Genomic DNA, 16,739 nt, shown 5'->3' on the forward strand with positions numbered 1-16,739 from the left:
TGATAAAACAGAGAGGACTCCTCACTTCCACTGTTTGAATGGAGCTGAGGCACGGAGCAGCCAACATATATATATATATATATATATATATATATATATATACATATATGTCAAACCTGCACTTGGGCTGGCACTTGCCCCTTAGTCTGTAGAGTTTTAATCTGTTAGCTTAACCACAAGGCTTAGATATCTGGTCTAAGAATAACATCTATTTCCATTACATTGTATAAAGCTCTCAAATGGAGAGAGACCTTCCCTTACCAGGGGCTGAAGATGTCATTTCTCCGATCAGATCATGGTCTAAAATTATACCTAGGGCAGCAGTGCCCCAAACTGCCCCAGTGATCTGCGATTCGGTACATATAACTGCCGTTAATCGTGTCTGAGAGTCGGCAAAGTGGAACAGTTCAGGACTGATAGCAACAAAGAAAATGTTCCTGCCACAAGCATCGAGGGGGCTTTGTAAGAACAGAGCATCCCTTAATGCCCGCAGTGGAGCCCGGGTCAGTGTCACTGCGATACTCGGAGCTAGCTGCCCAGAAAGCAAGCTTGCACGTGTTCAGGAGAAAAACCAAGAACTTTACAGTGCCTTCACCCACTGTGCTTCATTGGGATTTCATACTTAAATGTCTAAGTAGCAGCACCGTATGCAGTGAGTTCCTGGTTCAGTGGCAAGTCAGGCAGAGGACAGCCGTCCCCAGACATTGGAGCTGTGTTTTTTGGGGCTATCCAGCTTCAGCACACGCTGCAAGAGTTGTTAGAAACTTTCCTGGTCCCCAAGTACGTGGTTCATTTGGGTATTAAAATGACATGGTGACAACAAAACATTTGCATGTTCTGGCTCAGTGACGATTTTCTTGTCTCGGAGCAAAGGGCCTAGGCTTGGTCCTTCCCCCTGCCCGAGGAAGGAGGGCGGCTGCAGAAAGGGCAGCCCAGAGCCCCCGCATCACCGGCAGCTCACTTAGTCACCTCCAGTTCACAGAATCAAAACCCCATCGTGTCAACAACTCGATCCTTCGTTTGCAATTCCCCTCCAAGCTACGTGTCGGTTATCGAGCGATGCCGCGATAGCAGGGTTACCTTTTCCTTTTCTGTCCCTTTCCCTCTCTCACCGCACAGACCCAATGCTACTGTCAGGAGGAGATTCTCGAGACAAAGGCTCACCAGAGCAACTCACGAGTTCAGGTACCCAGCATGGACTATTTGAATGGAGCCTTGTTTGCATGAAATACTGATTATTCACCCCCCTTGGAGGCTTGGTGACAGTGGCAGCACGTTGGCCTGTTTCTGCAGTGCTTCCTTGTAAACCCATCTGGAAGTTTACCCTTGGATTACTTCTGCCACTTTGCTGTGCGAGAGCCCGTGCTCAAAGGGTGCTGACAGCCCCTGGGACCTACTGAATAACTACACGGACAGAAGCTGGGGGGAATTCCACGTTTTGAAAGATCTTGAGCAGAAGTTTCAAAAAAAAAAAATGGTGCTTATAAATGTCAAGCTGCTAACCCTGCTGGCTCCTGATGAGCTTCGGTTTTCAAGTCACCTTTGAGAGTGAATCTTGGGCTCCCAACTCTTGCACACACTTGAAAATATTGCTCTAGGTTTTAAGCGGTGCTCATAGAGGATGCACAGCATGTGCTGTGCAACTGCAGAAAGAATAGAGACATCCGTGTGTGTGTCTGTACTGCACCCGTCTAATTATCCTCAACAAGCAGAGTCATCAAAAGAGCTGTAGTGTAGCAGCTGACAGCGTTTTGGATTCCATCACCAGGACTCACTGCAGGCTTTGTGCATTACAATGGGGTGCACCAGGGCGCTTGTGTCTTACTCACCCACTGGATAAACAGACCCAGAAGAATAGGCCCTGGCTCTGCTGTGCATTACCCTGTCCCCACCGTCTCCTATTCTGCTCAGGCGTGCACAAAGGCTGAAGCTAGAGAGGGCAAAGTGGAGGGGAAAAACCAACAGCGAGAGATAATGGGATGGGCAGAGGGAAGTGCTGGAGCCACCGCAACAAAAGAGCTGACAAGCTACACAAACGTATCTTAGCCATTTTGTACCTCTTGTCTTGGTTCCCAAGACACGCGTGCTGCCCTATCAAATGCTCTCTTCCGATATTTCAGCTGAAGCTTTGACAAGTCCTGGCTGCAAAAGGCACCCTTTAAGGCACAACTGATCTGCAGCCACGATATCCCGATCTCGCACACCCGGGCAGCAGGAGCCATGACTCCTCTGTTCCCCGGGAAGCTCCAGCCTTCCCCTTTTTCCAACAATTCCCAAATGAATCAAGACGAGGAGGGACAGCAGAGCTGCATGTGTAGACATGACAATATCTGGCAGGTGTCAGGACCTGAGCGGTTTCTGTCACCCACCACGCAGCCGTGTAAAATTTAAACAGAAAGCAAGCAATAATAAACTGGGAGCTGCTGTGAGTGGCAGGAGACGTGTCTGAGGTCTTTGCTTTCCCCAGACAACCAAATTCAAGTCCTCGGGACCGAGGTTTGCTGTCTGCCAGCACGAATACCTCGCAGGCCAGTCCCTGTCAACGGGAGATTAGCGTGAAAATGCTCAAAAAGGTTGTGCGCTGAGCAAGCAGCGGCCTGGATAAACGTTGGGATATCTGCCTGCTGTGCTAGAACTGCACAGGCATACCCAAAGATATGTCACTCCGATGAACACCCTGGCCTTTCATACTCTGGCACTGGAAGAGGTTTTAGCCGTATTTTACTCACACCCGTCGCCCCAGGGCGATTATCAAACGCAAGGTAAACGCCACTTCTTGCACTTTCGTGTCCTGTTAGCCCGGCACTGCGCCTCCTGATAGTGCCCAATTAATCATCCGCGGTCGGTGGCTGTGAAATAATTGCCGGTGGAGAGGTGGGTGTGTTTCGGAGAGATTTTTCATCTTGGGCTCGTAAAAATGACTGTTTTCTTTCTCTTCTCCCAAACGGAACACAGTGAGCTCTTACACCACTGAAACCTCATTGACGGCCTGATTCAGCAAAGCGCTCGAGCATGGGCTGCTCCTGAACGGCTGACATCAAGATGTGTGATACTTTTCTACTGAGTATGAAGGGGATGCATTAAATGGCATTGGAAATACCAAGAACGTATAGCATGGTATAGGTTTTTCTTTCTTTGTTTGTTTCTAAGCTGTTCCTCTTTTTATTGAGAGAGGCTGAATCAAAACACAAATTTTAAACCCAACGTTTTTGTTGACGTGAAACACCAGTATCGTTTTTTCCTTCTATGGCACCAGTGAAACGAAGCCTGACTTTTATGCACCACAATCCTACTGAGCTCGGGGCCGTACACACAGAAAAGGAAAACACGGTCCCTGCTCCAAGAGCTGGCAACCTCACCGGCAGCAGTGAGCGCAGGGAGAGGCCACGTGAGGAAGCAGACAGCATCGTCTCCCGCCGCCAGGCTCCGGTCTCAGCATCGCCTCCAAAATCTCTTACTCCCAGTCGTTACCCAGAGGTGCGGTGAGTTAGATTGATGGGTGAAATCCACAGCACTGTTATGAACTGCTACTCCGAAGCCAGCATCCTTCCCATTTTACAGACAGCAAGATGTAAAATGAGACAGCACATCAATCGCCTGATGCCAGGGAAGGCACCTTAATTAACATTTGCCATCTACTCAAGACAAAGGGCGCTCCACAATCGCAGACTGTAAATGGTGTCGATGATGTCCTGCTCCCTTGTTCTACTATTATATTGAATTTATTCTTCGCAATCAATATTTCTTTCGGAGAGCGGCTGCCAGCTCTTAGCAAGTGTCAAATCACAATATATTACCCCCGGATACGCTGCAGGCAGTTCTCCCAGGCGCAGTTCAAAGAAATCTCAAGCTAAACAAGAATTGGATCTGGTTCGTATTTACACTAGTCAACGGGCAACGGAAGCGAGCCTCGGAATAAATGTAAATTACAGCTGCACCTTATGAGACACATTTATATTCTCTTCACAGCCTCTTCACCCCCTCCCACAGAGTGGCTGTGTCATAAATGCACTCACGTCCTAAAGGGCAAAGCCTTCCGGTAGTGTAAATCAGCCCGGCACCATCGGCTTTGCTGGAGCGATGCTAATACGCACCAGCTGAGGAGCTCGCCCAGAAACAACCCGACTTTCAGTTCTGCAAGAGCTCTCTTTAGAGAAATAGTTTCTTTACACCACTCAGGTAACGCAAAGAGCCTGGGTGTAAATAGGGATCAGTATCAAAGCCTCTGGGAGAGAAATATAAACCTCGGTTGTTGTTTTTTAATATTTGCTGCTCACAGCACATTTATTTGTTGGGGCTACGGAGTATGAGTCAGGATGGGTGGCAGAGCCCCGAGTCCTGCGTGCTGCCTGCAGTGGGCAAGTGGCTCGAGCTGTGCTGGCACAGGGCAGCCGATGCCGTTTCCTTCCAGAGTTATGGTGATTTCAGGTTCACTGCTCCGTGAGCATCTACCACCTACATAAAGTCTAAAAAGCAAAGCCCTTCCTTGTCAGCGTTAGCCTGGATGTGTGCAAGGGGCCTCCCGTGGGGGACCAGCTGCACAACTGGGGCCTCGTACACCAACCTGAGAGCAGCAGCAGGGGGGATTTTAAGTCTCACTTTGATTTGATAACAATAGTGCAATTTTAGAAAAGAAAAATCACACACACACAGTATTTCTGTTCTTCTCCCAAGCGTACAACGTTCTGCTTGCCAATGGGAAGGTCAGCATTTATAACGATTCTCCAATTCATCATCCGGCTTCCCGAACGGGTTCATCAGATGCCACCTGTGGGAGAGGAATTAACTTCCTAGGAAGGCCCTGACTTTGGGGTCGCTGTATCTTTCTGACTTCCACCTCTTCCTGCCCCAAAACTGCCAATGCTTGACGGTGTGTCAGAGGCGCGTGGCGTGAGTGGGATCTTCTCTGATTCCCCCCTTTGGCAGCCGTCACTCACACGACTTTTAACCCCTCTGAAAGTGCATCACAAGGAGAGAAACTCCTGCCAGCACATCATCGCCTCTGATATTAGCCCAGGCTCTGTGTTAGTGACTCGAGCACCTGGGAAATGTGTCTCGGCAGGCTTCTTGTGTGAGTCAGCCGAACCGCGGGCACCGGGCAGCCTGCTGCGATCCTTTCATCTTCTCCTAGGAAACTCCTGCGACCAGCTGCTGATTTCCTCGCCCGTGCTTGGTGTTCAGATAGGCCCATCTGCTGCATGGTGAACTTGAAAAGGGCACAGCCAAGGCTGCCCAGCTAAAATGTGCAGAGGGGCAGGAAAAAAAGGAATAGTTTTTTGTTAGGATGACACAGAAACGCATTGCGAGAGCCCGAGGCGCAGGCTGGTCCATCCATTTCAGTCTGTCCTGAGTGGGGTTATGCAGGTATGGGGGGGGACGAGGGGAGAATATCTCACTGCGTGCAACTCAAGTCATGCACCTAACGCCCTTTCTTACTTCTGTGAGAGTGGAGGCAGTGGAGAGGAGGCATGCACCGAGGTCTGTTCACCATCCTTCCTCTAAAGGTCAGAGGAAAACCTCGTCAGGCCTCAGGAAGCAGATGACTGAGGAGAAACATCTGCATCGGTTCCTTGCCCAGCTTCAGGTCAGGTGCCTTCAGGTGCCATTGCTGGAGGAATATAGCAACTCCCTGTCTCACAGGATTTGGGGGATAGAAACATAAAAGATTAGGAACATAATGGTGAGAGCTGCAACAGTGATGGGGCACGGGGGTTGTGTATGGACCATACAAAGGGCATGATTCCCCACGACTCACCCAAACCCCAAAATAACCAACACATTACTTAGCAGCGCATGGGAGAAAGTTGTACTTAGCTCTCTAAAAACCAAGTCCTTTTCAGAGGTCCAAAATGGATTACCCGAAGTCAGCAACCACCTGGGAAAGTCTTGGCTAACTGATGCTCAGGGTCTCTGCAAATTAAACACCCCGGCAGACATGAAAGCGTTACCAGGTATTTGCCTGAGGACACAAAGGGAGTCGTTTGCGCTGCTGGGTTTAGATCTCGGTAATTTGGATTTGCCATCAGGACATAAATAACACACAAATGTACTCTTATGTGGCAATTAGATACTGTTCCAGGCATCTAGCTCAACTCTCCACCTGCAAAATATTATTTCAATTTTGCTGCAGCATATCCCCCAGTCCTACAGGACCTTTGATGTGACTTTCATTTGAGTAATAGACGTGACATTTTGTGATTTCCTAGGTTGAGTGGAAGTAATGGTGAGGAAGGAATCCTTTTACCATGCCGCTTTATCTTTCTCTTACTCGTAACACATTAGTTCCGAGTGTCAGGAACATGCAGTCAGTTTATTTGTGGAGTATCTTTCTAATCACAAAAGCATTTGAAGCAGTTGAACAATTTAGTTGACATTATGCAAATGGGATTGAGTGTTGTGATTAGATAATTGTCCCTTTGCTTCGAGGTACGCGTCAAAGCAGACACAAGTTTTCGCTTGGAACGAAGACTCCTGAAAGCTACATCTTTTTCGCTCGTTTTTTTTATTAGCGGTGGTCTGGGTGAAAATAATCAGCAAATCCCAGCAGCGTCCCTTCAACACCCTGCCAGGTCTGGGCAGATTTGTTTCCACGGCTGGCGGGGAGTTTAAGGTTTGCCTGGTGTACAAACACCCCTGAGCTTCTCAGAGTTAAAGTGGAGCTTCGCAGCAGCACACGGCCGAGGGAATTGCAGCCTCTGAAGGAGCGCGCTTCCGCAGGCTCCCCCTCCGGGCCCCACATTCAAGGAGCAAACTGGCACGAATTTAGGTGCCAAGCTGGCAGAGGATGTAAACGTGTTGCCTGAGTTCGAACGCGCAAATAGTTCCGTTGGCTTTAATGGATATCACTCAGGTGCCTAAACGCACGGCTAGCTCGCGGGCTTTGAAACTATTTTGTTTTGTTTCTAAATACCGCGGCGCAGGGTGGAGCTTTGCTGCTCGTCCTTTGCTGCTGCTGTTACCGTGAGCTCACTGCCACCCCACGTTAGAGCGGCTCCGTTTGGCTCTCTGGATTAGTGTCTCTCTAATTTCATTTCCGCTTGGTTTTTGATCGAGAAGGTTTCTTCTCTTCTGTGTGTGCATCCTGTTTGTTCTGAAATGTGCAATTCCATTATTTGGCTCTAATTATTGCTGTACCCCTTTTCCATGCCACTGCTCATGTCCCTGATCCAGCACTTGTAAGGGAACAGGGTCTCAGGTAACCCACGGGATGCCATAATTTTGCTTTGCTTCTGTTTCTAGGGACTGGGTTTATGTTTTAGCTGGCTCTGGAGGTCCATGACCATGTTTTGGGACATGAGCACAGCAAATAGGAAAGGTGCCGGTGGCACTTAGGGGCCTGCAGGTCCTGCCGAAGCCAACGAGAGGTGGACAAATCTGAAAACCCTACAAGGTGGTTCCCAGCTTATAAAAGCTGCCACCGGTACTTCAGCTTTTTTTTTTTTTAATCCAGAGTGACATTATGTCCACGTGGTTGGCCGTACTGCCGCGCTGGGTAGGAGTGAGGGCACAGCTCCAAGTCCCCATTACGCTTGAAATGTAAAGCCACCACCTGAACTCGGGCCGAGCAGCCTGTCCGACCACAGCCCTGGCACTCAGGGGCAGGTCAAAAATAGCTTGGAGTCAGGTCCTGAGCACAGCCCTGCCCTGGTCCCCACGTGAAAGCCGGGACCAGCCCGGGATGGGCTCAACCTTCGCTTCCCGTTCGTCCTCAGCAATTCTCTCGGCACCATCTCAGCACCTGCCGTGTGCTGCCCTGCATCTGCCAGCCTGCCGGCTTCTGCTCTACGTCTGAAATTGCTCCGCTCGTACCTGCGGTGTCCCACGGTATTCATGTGGCACAGAAATAGGAAGAAAAAGAGGCTTCCTATTCTACCTTATTCAGGTTAACCTTTCTTTTTCAATACTAGTGCTTAAGATCATCTAACCACACCGAGACAAGGGGATCTAACGTTTAAAAGAGCTATCTTTAAAGATGTAGATTGCATTGTAGGAAATGAGAGGCAATAATCAAAGGAAGTTCTTCGTTCTCATTATCAGCTCTCACCGTCTCCTTTCTCACAGTGGAGTACTTCTGTGTACCCAGCACAGCCCCTCTCGATTCAATTCATCAGACCGAAGCCTGCCTGCTCTCATCATTGCAGCCCCTGCACTGCCACCATCACCTCTCCCAAGGCAGCGTGGATTTTGCCTTGACTTTTAAACAAGCCATTTTCCAACCGAGCCAAAGCCACGGCTCCTGTCCCTCAGAAATCAATCGCTGTAAAAGCTTTCCTTTGTTCCTGCCGCAGTCAGAGCGTACTGACTCAAAGAGGAATCATTCCCATGGATTCAGGAGGCTTTGAATGGGATTGTAAGCGTTGATTTCCCTTCCTTGCCTGTGTGCCGGTGATATCCAAGCCGTCTATAAACCAGCTTCAGCCAGGGAACGTGCTCAGCCTGGCCAGCGAGACTGGGGTAGCTGCTGGTCAGGGCACCAGGCTGAGACAAGAAGGTGTAAATGTTCACAATCAGTGATCTTGAATCTTCCGTGTTGATGGCTGAATGGGCTCTGTTAGGACATGTGGAGAAGGACACTTAGGTTTCCATTCAGGAAAGCCCTAAGCAGGTCTTTACATCCCATTGCTCCCAGGGAATGGGGTGGACGGGGGTACAGACGTGTCCTGCTCTCTCCATGGCTGTGCAGGCTGAGCACGGTGCCTGTCAGAGAAGCATTTCCCCCACTTTGCGTGCGTTCAAAATGGCTGCATAAAGCAAATGAGAGTAGAAGTGCAACCCTCCAGGTTTCAGAAAGCAGCGTGCTTTACAGATTCTGGTTGAACTTTTCAGAAAGCACCAAAGGAACAAGCGGGTTTGACTCGGGGAAGGTTTCTGAGTCACTCTGAGCATCCACCTCTGTGCCATTTTCCCCCCACCGTGCTTTCAGTACCAGCCGACATTTCCGCAGAAGTTAGTTTCTGCGAGCAGACGTGGGGAGAGCAGTGCCCATCCTGACCTCCTGTCCAGCTGCAGCACGTACACGTCCTTGCTTCCCCGCTGCAAAGGTCGCTCAGCGTTAGCGCAAGTGTGCAGCAAGCCTTTCCTCCCCAGCCAGCTAATGCTTTCCAGGCATGCTCCACCAGCAGCTTGTCCCGGGGCTATTTGTGTGTGTGTTTTCCTTCTCAGCGTCTCCGCTTTGCAGAACCTCGTATTCCCATGACGTGCTCGCTCACAGCAGGGCAGCACTGAACGCGTCCCCACAAAGCAGAATCCATCCTCCCTTGCATCCCTTCCTGCTCCCAAGGCGTGTGGGACCGAGCGAGCCGCCCTGCGCTGGGAGCACACGTGCTCCGGGCAGGAAGCAGAGGGCAGAAATCTGGAGCTGTAAATCTGCCACCAGCAGCCATTTCTGGCTCTGGCTCCGCTTACAGAAACAGGCTCTGGTGACAGGTGATTTCGCTGTACCACCTTAGGTGAAAGGAAATGTTGAAATATGGGATTTTTTGCGTCTTCCTCTCCTCTCCTATGTATGACGCATTCGAAGGTGAGAAAAAATAATTTCCCTCCCCCAAACCCTGCAAGTTTTAAAACTGCTATCACTTTTTATAAGTCACAGAATCATAGAATGGTTTGGGTTGGAAGTCATGTTCTTTGGGTTTCTCGCCAAGGCCAAGGCAACCCCTCCTTTTGCCCCTGTTTCTATAACCTTTACAAGCCATACCAAGAGCACGGAGTAGGAAATAACGGAGGCCCCGTCCTCCAGCCAAACACCGGTACTGGTACTGCTCGGCCTCCCCTTCTGCCGTGGGGACTTTGTTCCCTGTGCCAGGGGTATTTCTGAAGCTGGGAAGAGAAGGAAAGGGCTTCTTCCATTCCTGCAACTATCTCGTTCACCCAAAGCATCTCAAGCCAACTGCATAACTATTCAAATGCAATTAATCTACAATGCTGAAGATCCCCCAGATTACTTAGGACTGGTAGCTGTAAAAATACACAGCAAGAAATACTCCTACGTACACATTCCTCTGCTATATAAGTATGGACAGGCATATGCACACATTTATACGCACGTACACAAGCACGCACTCCTACAACATACACAATGAACTATACAGGATACGTACAGTTGACATGAGGCAGCAATTTGTGGCCAGTGTGCGGTTCTCCCTTTTTCTCTTTTTTCTTTATAACACAAACCAAAGCAGCAGAAGCAGCAGCAGAAGCCAGGAGAGCTCGCTGGTTCGGAAGAGAACCCGGGGCCTGACTTGGCAAACGCCACTCAAATGGGGGTTCGCTACCCACCCCAAGCAGGCAGCGAGCTACCGCAGAGGTCCTGCGGTGCCAACAGGCGAGTCAGGCCGCAAGCAAGGGCTGGGATGACCCACACAGACCTGTCCTACAGCATGCTTCTGGCTAGGTATGTCTTCCTGACCGCAAGCATGGGAACGTGATGCCCGATTAGTAAAATCCTACGTTTATGCAACATCTTACATTACCGCCTCGCCGACGCTTTGCAAATTGTGGCGGGGGTTAACAGCGGGGTGCTGCCAAGCGGTGTGTGGGGCTGCTTAAAGAGGACGCCCAGCAAACCCCCGCAGACCCCCGTGGAGAAGGACAGTGCCTTGGGGAAAGCGCTGCCTATGCATTGTCTTGCGAGGCCTGTTTCTGTGGTTTCATCTACAAGATGCACACCACTGCATGGCTGAACATATACAGGATGTGAGCCAGTGGGTTCAGGAAATGAATGGGCTCAATGCTGATCACTTTGCGCGGTGATAAATGAGCGGCCCCAGTCCCCCGCTGCCCTACCGCCCTACCGCCGGTATCGCGCGGAGCTCAGCGATCGGTCCTGGCCTGCCACGATACGAGAGGTGCCAGAAGTCATTCCTCCGTGCCGTAAGGAATAACGGTCTGCCCTTCCTTTAATGTGCGCACATAAATAAAAGTATAAGGCTGGCACAGCCCATTAGATGAAAGGTTCATCTAGCTTAATGTGCCACTAAGGCGTTCTTCCTCTTCTTCTCCTAGCCTATGCCAATCAGTCACTTGGAGATTTAATGAGCCAAACTTTGCATTTGGCCCCAAATGCTTCAAGGCCACCACTAAGCCAGTCCTAATTTATATTTCATTTTCTTAAAGCATTTATACTTTAGCCTCCACAACACTGAGTGATTTCCAGCACTAAGTAATGCATTATCCTGAAAGTACTTGAGTTTGTTTGATTTTTTTAATCACAGAAGACCTTGACTCTGCTAAGTTCAGGTCTGGGTTCCCTGAATAAACACCTAATTCTACTCCAGAGGGTGCCCAAGGTTCCTAAGGTTCAGTTTTAGGCGGCTCAGTTAAGCACACCTGGTTTTGCACATCTGCTCTCCCCGAAAGATACCCAAGCCCTTCATTCATCAGCCACTAGGGCTGGTAGCGTTGATAGATTGGGAAAAAAAGCGTAGACAAAGCAAACCCTTAGCTCTTTTAAATGTGTTTGGCAAAACTTCAGCTTTTAGTCTTAGCGTAGGCTTTGACAGCACAGAAGGACTGGGCCTTGGGTCAGATACATTTCGGTCCTGGCCTTCAGCGGATGTTAATAATTCCATAGCTCTTGTGCTTGCCGTAACTCCATCAAGTGGTGCACTAAGGCCACCAGCGTGTTATGGAGCGGTTTCAAAGACAGCACTGCGAAGCCACATTAAAATCAATGGGAGCTCACTTATAGCCTGTAATCAAATCATAGCTAATACGGCATAGACGACTCTGATCTTATTGATTTTTGAAGGAAATGGAGAGAACCTGAGGATGTAAGTTACTGCAAGAGTCCAGACAAATAGAGGTTGGGGGCTATTACTGAGCTGCATTATCTCTTACTGGGAAGCCAAAAAGCATCCAGTAGAAGTGGGAAATCCCCCTCCTCCCTTCTAGATTAAAAAAGAAAAAAAGCACAAAGTTTCAGCATTACAATCTTGTCTCTGGCCTGCTGCTTGGGGTTCCCCTACTCCCCAGCCTGCAGTGATGGCTATTTAATAGCTTAATAGTAGATTATTCAGAGCTCAGCCCAGGTTGGAAACCCAGAAATTTGTCAGGAAGAATAGGAGCAAGCCGTTATCAGGCAAATTACTCGTGTGTTTTTTCTCTGAGCAGCTCTGGGATGAACAGAATTATAAACCAGTTTACAAAATCATGTAAGAGTGTGAAACAAGCAAATCTTGGTGCCTAATTCCTTTGATTTGCAGTTGAGCTTATTGAATACGAGTTAATTGAACTTGGAGGGAAACCACAAAGGAATAGGTGGAAGCAAAATCTGCCCCTTTTTCTTTGTGCAGTTTATCCAGCAGAAAGTACCCCCCTGTGAGCTTACATTTGCACAACTGGAAGGACCTCAGAATTTGTCCTGCAGTCAACGTAACCTACATTTTGAACAAGAGCCAAATTGTGAAATCACTGGGATCACTGCCATTAATTTCCTTAGACCTGAATGCAGAGGTCGTGGCCTCTACGTCTTAAAAGTGACCAAGTCTAATAAACATCTGGGCCATCTTTTGGTAGCAGAAGAAGGTGCCATTGTATCTGCTCCGCGGGTGGGAAAGCTCCTTATTTCTATTTGGTGGCTCTTTTGTCCATTCATTCGTCCCAGGTGCAATAGAGCAGGGCTTGCTGTAGATGCTGTGGCTCTCCCCCGAGCAGCTGCGGACCCTCGGCCGGGTGCCCAGGTGAGCGTGGCAATGGCCCTAAAATCACGCTGTGACCTCCAGTGACTTCATATCAGCTGCACTTTTCTTCAGAACCTCGCTTTAACTGCCAGAGGGCTTTCCTTGGATATTGTTTGCAAGGAAAAGGAGATCCTGGGCAAAACATTCAGGAGGGACCAAAAGGGTCAGGGACAGTCGCAGGGCTGCCGGGGTAAGGACTCTTCCCAGAGGAGTTTGGGCGGAAGCTCTTTGACCATGAAGACCAAAATCTGCATGCACTGTATGAATGAACCTTTATTCTGCAACCAAATGCACACCAGATGCTGGGATTAAAACGGAAACTTTTCCCTGTGGTCCTGGGAAGGCAGAAGAAGATCTGAACGTGGGCCACTTCAAAGCTCAGCAGTGTTCGAAAGCTCCTTCGCTGTGATCTCCGGCAGTTCTCCTCCTCGCCGGTGCAGCGGTTGTAGTTGACGGGAGGTTCAGCTGCTGATGGCATGGGAAAAGCCTCGCACAAACAGGTCACTTTTCGGTTTTGGAGCTAAGCCGAAAGTCACGTGAATGACCAAGTATCGGAGAGTTTTATAACCACCACCTCCCCCTGCCGCAATCACACATCCTGCACGCCTTGGATTTTTGTGCTGAGAGGGGACAAACCTCTATATTTGCCCTATAAAGTCCCTCCACCTGTTGCTTAGGCACCGAGTCTTCTATGGAGCAACCTCGGAGCACGTTGTGTGGCTGCACGGCGGGGTGTGGGGGCCACCTATGTGTGCCGAGGGGGATGTCCTGGGTACCAGCTGCTCCCCGGGCACAGGATTTTACGTCCCCGAGCCCCCAGCTGATACCTGACCCTAGGAGTGCTGCGAGCCCCTCTTCAAGCTCTGCTTTCATTCCCCGCAGCAACTGGAGCCCTGACTGATTTACCTGCCCGGGGCTTGGCGGGCAGCTGCCCACTCCGACACACAGCCAAGGGCTGCACAAGGTTATGTGGGGGTGAGACAGGGAAATAACCAAAATGATAGTGTTACTGCAGCAAGTGAATGGCTTTGGGAAAGAAGAACTTCGTAAAACGAGGGCTGAGACCTGTGCAACACGTCTGACCCTGTCCCTCTTCAATGCTAGGAGGTCCCAAGGACCACGTTTCCTCCACTCTCTGTCTTCTCTGATTAAACCGTGCACATCTCAGGGCAGGGACTGCACCTTGTCCTTTGACCAAACAGCTCCAGGCCCGGGGATGTTGGAGCATCTCCGTGTATTTCAGCATGCCTGAGGAGCCTGGCTGGGAAAGCTCTGGGGGATGGCACCCTGGGTTCAGCTCTTAAGCTAACAGTATATGAGAAGGGAGAACGTATAGTAAACAACCCTGTGCTACTGCCGTATATTCAACAGCGTTTTTGAGATGTAGGTGGTTTGATCTTTTTTTTTTTTTTTTTTTCCTACTCAAACCCTAGTTTCTCGTCTTTTGGGTAGTGCCGTGTTATAGTGAGAATCGATGGTTTGTTCTCGTGGAAATAGATGGAGCACTCGAAGAAACAACACCCTATTAGTTATGAGCAGATTTAACACCCCTGCAAAGCTACCATCTGCCACCAAGGAAGGGAAATTAAAGCAAGATGCCTGAGATTCAGACGGCTGCCAGGGCTTGACAACCTCCTTTGCTTTCTCTTTCCCACTGAACAGAGATTCGCTCTAGGTAAGCGTTAGCAGAACAGAAAACCAAAAAGAAGCGTAGGTATCGGGCCATTAAAAGAGCATTTCTACAACTTCTTGAACAAGAGTAACTCTTGGGCTTGTTTGGGGTTTTGTGTTTATCCTTGGTAATTGGCAGCCCCGGGGCTATAACTGGCTTTTCAGTACCATGTATTTAGACCAGGGGAAACTGTGCTTTACTGATCAGGATTTTCCTTCTGCTGACAAAATGGTCGCACCGCCCGCTGCCTGCTCTCCGCGGAGCCTTTCAGGGTTCAGAGGAGCGCAGAGCCAGCGGCGCAGCTCACCTCGCCCCATCGGCGGCCAGGAAGTGGTTCTCGCAGTATTTCCTAGACAACTGCAAGGCAGCACGTGGCATGGCAAGGCTCGCTGAAGGCCACACAGGGTCCACACCAAAGGCTTGGCGGGGAGTTATGTTCCGCTGGGGACACCCACAATATATCCAAATGTTATCCCAGCCTGCAGACGAGAGCAGCACCTATTCTATAGTGGTCTAATCTAAGCACGGAGGTAGAAAAAGGGAGCATGAAGCAGGCAGTATTACACTAGCCAGGTGGATTCACTGCTGGCAGAAAGCAGAAGGGACGCTGGGTCTCTGTAACGTCAGGAAAAGGGATTGGTGCAAGCAGGGACAGCGTCTGGATAGAGAAGGAAGGAGTTTTATAGGACTGGGGGAACCTCGCATGAATTTATAAACAGCTGTACATTTAGATTGCGATTCTTTCCTGTATTTCCTCAGAAGGTTGCCAGGTTCCAGCCATAGCCGGAGGTGGAAGGCCACACGAGTGGCACTGCCCGGGGACATCCCCTGTGCTGTGACAGCTCTGCGGGGCCTCGCTGCACTGGGACACGGCATCCTCCCGCGTGGGCACCGAGCTCTTGCGGGGGGTGGGGGAATCGGTGCCAGAAGTACAAGCACCAGCCCTTTAGTCTTCTCCCTTTTCTGGGGGTGTGCTGTTCCCAGCAAGCCAAATGGATAAAAATGACCAGCCAAGCTTGTTGGGTTTGGTTTTTTTGGGATCCTTTTCTCTAATCTAAAGCAGTCAAAGAGGTGTGGGGAAAAAGCAAGCAAGCCCGGACTTGGTTTCATCAGCTCAGCACAGTGGGAGGCCTTTGCAAGGCAAAAAAGACTGGGAACCCGTAAAGTCATTCAGGATTCTGCTCACCATGATAAGACACAAATTAATCCCCATAAACGTACTGCTTTGCTAACATGCTTAGCACGTGAAATTCAGAACTTCCTGGAAGGAGCAGGACCAAGCTGATCACTATCAAGGTGAGGTTTGTTACAAAAAAGGATCGACAGTTCCAGAGACATGAACTATTTACCACTATTATTAAAATTCATAACATGACTCAGTCGGATGTTTTCATCCCTAATGAGCTTAGATATGTTTTCATCTCTAATGAGCTTAGATAATTCCAACATGAAATGTTACTGCAGATGCTTCTTTTTTTTTTATTTCCTTCATAAATGATGTCCCGACCGTTCTACCACTGACATTCCTGCTTAAATTTCTGCCCTCCAAGTCCCTGGACATATTATTATCTACAAAAAGACAATTCTCGCATCAAAAAGTTTTAAAGACAAAATGCAGAGATTTCAGGCAAGAATAGGAGCAGAAGAAAGATGAAAAAGATTTTTTTTCTTCTAATGTTCAGTGAGCAGGACAGGAGAATTAGCTTGTTCCTTGTTCTTTCCCTGGATCTGTCTTATTCTAAGTTTAGCTGCTAAACCTGTTCGTGCCGTGGTTTTCTCTCTGCTAGCAGTGACTACCTGAGACTACACTGTTGAATATAATCGGCTGCAAGCTGTAAAGCACTCTGAAATTCTTAGAGAACAGGGGGCACGGGGTAATATTTACCTTTAAATTACGGAAAATTCTACTATGTTCCTAAGTGAGACACTGTCTCTTTAAGTCATTAAATATGTAACTGGAATACAGACACAAATAAATTATTTAAAGTTATTTCTAGTTGTGTGTGGGAGGTGGGTGGGAGTTGAAGTTGCTACTTGGTGGTTAGAGCAGCCTTTAGCCTTTACATTTCTCCCCGCTTTTGCACAAGCATTTTGTATTTTTTTTAACTCCCCTGGCTGATACAGACTAACGAGCTGGCTTTGAGCAAACTTTTTGGGGGGTTGTGAGATTTTTGCCTAATTTGAAAGTTTTCTCCGGCCCACCGATGCACCTTGAAGATGTCGGTTTGCAGCCACACACCTCATGCTTCGCATGGCTTTGCAGACGCCTGGCTTCTGTACTTTTTATTTAAGGATTAAAATACATCGTTTCCATGGGGTCCTAATGGCTTTTTGCATAAAACTTCATCTGCCTATAGCCAAAACTCAAAAACAGCTCCTAACCCTGA

General features: G+C 49.0%; 1 protein-coding gene and 1 long non-coding RNA gene across 3 annotated transcripts in view; one reads left to right on the forward strand and one right to left on the reverse strand.

Moving 5' to 3' along the window:
* The window catches only part of UBASH3B (ubiquitin associated and SH3 domain containing B), a 72,650-nt gene that overhangs the window by 5,874 nt on the left and 50,037 nt on the right, over positions 1-16,739 (forward strand). The gene's annotated exons all lie outside the window — the stretch shown is intronic.
* The window catches only part of LOC310885398, a 77,716-nt gene continuing 60,977 nt past the window's right edge, over positions 1-16,739 (reverse strand). The window contains exon 3 of the long non-coding RNA XR_014574779.1: positions 1-16,739. This exon is cut by the window's right edge and continues 14,091 nt beyond it. This is a non-coding gene — a long non-coding RNA (uncharacterized lncRNA).

This window comes from Anser anser, assembly GCF_964211835.1.
Source record: "Anser anser genome assembly, chromosome: 22".
NCBI lineage: Eukaryota > Metazoa > Chordata > Aves > Anseriformes > Anatidae > Anser > Anser anser.